Below are 2,500 nucleotides of genomic sequence, written 5' to 3' on the forward strand. Positions count from 1 at the left end.
AATCCATGGCATAAACCTATAATTTTTACCTTGAGATCAAAGGTCAAGGTCATAAAGAGGTCATGAATGTACATGACACATAGTCTCATGGTGATACACCCATGTCTTATGGTATGACTGTCAAAACCCTAGAATCAATTTTGACCTTCAGGTCAAAGTTCAAGGTCATATAGAGGTCATGAAGGTACTCGACACATCGTCTCATGGTGATACACTCATGTGTCAAATATGATATGCCTATGTCAAAAAACAAAGAAGTCATGGCCCTGACACGAATCCATTGTAAAAACCTTTAATTTTGACCTTGAGGTCAAGGTCATATGGAGGTCATGAAGGTACATGACACATTGTCTCATGGTGATACACTCATGTGTCAAATATGATATGCCTATATATGTCAAAGAACAAAGAAGTTATGGCCCGGACACGAATCCATTGTAAAAAAAAAAAAACCTTTAATTTTGACCTTGAGGTCAAGGGTCAAGGACATATAGAGGTCATGAAGGTACTCGACACATCGTCTCATGGTGATCTACCTGTGTGCCAAATATGGTATGCCTAAGTCAAAGAACAAAGAAGTTATGGCCCGGACACGAATCTGCACAGACAGACAGACGGACGGACAGACAGACAGAGTGATTCCTATATACCCCCCAGAACTTCGTTAAAATAATGAACCCTTTTTTAAAAAGAAAATTAAGCAGATTAAGGATGACCATAGGGGTGATTGAAGAGAAAATGTCTTCTTTGGTATGTAAAAAACTTTATAGCTTTTCATTCGAGAGGGAATTTGCTGCACACTTTTTCCATTTGCATTATTGGTGAATTAGAAGAGAAATGCAATGTTTTCACAATAGGGAATTCACTTTGTTGTGATACTATTAGAGTTTAAATCATAAGTGAATTTAGTCTGGTGTGGTGCTAGCCTAAATACAGGTAAACCTGAGTTGTGTTCAAGTCATATCACAAAATGTATATAACATAACGGGAACCTTTGAATCACCCTTGTGTATGTAGTAGTTACCCCATATAATACTGTTGGTTATGTGCAGATACCCGATGGGCGTGGTCATAATGACACGAGGGAGCGCATAACCAACAGTATTATATGGGGTAAGTGACTTGTACCATAGTTTACTATTATTCATTATATTTTATTATAGCTTTCGGGAGTGCAATCGCCTGTTTACAATATATGGTGCCATTTTTTTTGTCTTTATATTACACTTTGTACACCATATATTTCTATAAAATGACTTTCTATCACCAAAAAATGCTACAGTATGAACATTAATTATATTTCTTAAAAAATGTTTTGAATGCATAGAAATGTTTGGACTTTTGGTGTTGATATTTTTTTTTTCACATTTATTCATTTTCCGACTTCTAGTACTGGTATTTGCTTTAAAAAAATTGAGATTAGATACAATTAAAATTCTAAGAACCCATAAGATAAGATAAGTTTATTCCAATTTTGGGCCCAGAGGGCATAACAGTAAGACAGTTTATAAAGAAGGAAATTCAAAAAAGAAAGAAAGTTTACAACATTAACTACAGCTAGTTACATTATAATAAGTACATTTATTTTAACAGCTGGGAGTTCTGACAAAAATGAAAGAAGAATGTAAATAAAAAACTAAATTTCATTATAAAAAATACATGAGGCTATGAACTGCAATGCTTTATGTCAGTATACTTCATCATAAAGCATGTTAGCGTTTCATGAAAAGTATGCCAGCCATACCCTCACATATTTTCAAAAATTTATTTTGTAAATAACTAAGAGATGCATGATAATGCAATGACAATAAACACAAACACAGTCATGACAAGATGAAAGGGTAGCGACCTAAATACCCACTAAAAAATTCTACTGACCCCATAGAGGGTCATAATTTCAACATTTCAGGAACATTTTCGTCATATAAGGTATATGTTCCAAGTATTTTGACCTTTCCAAAATGACCTTGAGTGACCTTAGTCGGAAAGCCATTTGCCTGTTACCTATTTGTGTGATATATGATCAACATCTGTTCAAATGAGGAACCTTATACTTATATAAGATATATGTTCTGAGTGACCTTGACCTATCCAAATTGACCTTGGTCCAAAAGTTCCCTGTCCCAAGGAATATTTGTGATAAATTATGATCAATTTCTGATGAAAGGTTTGGGAGGGAACTTTCATATCAAAAACTGTTGAAATAAGGAAGTTTAATATGTTCTGAGTGACCTTGACCTTTCTAAAATGATCTTGAAAGACCTTGATCCACATGTCTTTGTCAAAAGGAACATTTGTGACCAATCATATCAATTTCTGATGAAAGGTTTAGGAGATGTGAGCTCGGGAGGACAGGCAGACAAGACTGATTATATGTTCCCTCGAAATTTTTCGGAGAGCATAAAAATGTGAAAGTTAACAACCAACACTATGAGAGAATATCATTTTAATCATCTTACGTTTCAAGTGAATTAGAAATGATTCCCGGGGTTTCATTTGG

General features: G+C 34.6%; 1 protein-coding gene across 1 annotated transcript in view; it reads right to left on the reverse strand.

Moving 5' to 3' along the window:
* Window positions 1-2,500, reverse strand: part of LOC125678136 (COMM domain-containing protein 5-like) — a 45,510-nt gene that overhangs the window by 34,675 nt on the left and 8,335 nt on the right. The window lies entirely within an intron of this gene.

This window comes from Ostrea edulis, chromosome 2 (assembly GCF_947568905.1).
Source record: "Ostrea edulis chromosome 2, xbOstEdul1.1, whole genome shotgun sequence".
Lineage (NCBI taxonomy): Eukaryota > Metazoa > Mollusca > Bivalvia > Ostreida > Ostreidae > Ostrea > Ostrea edulis.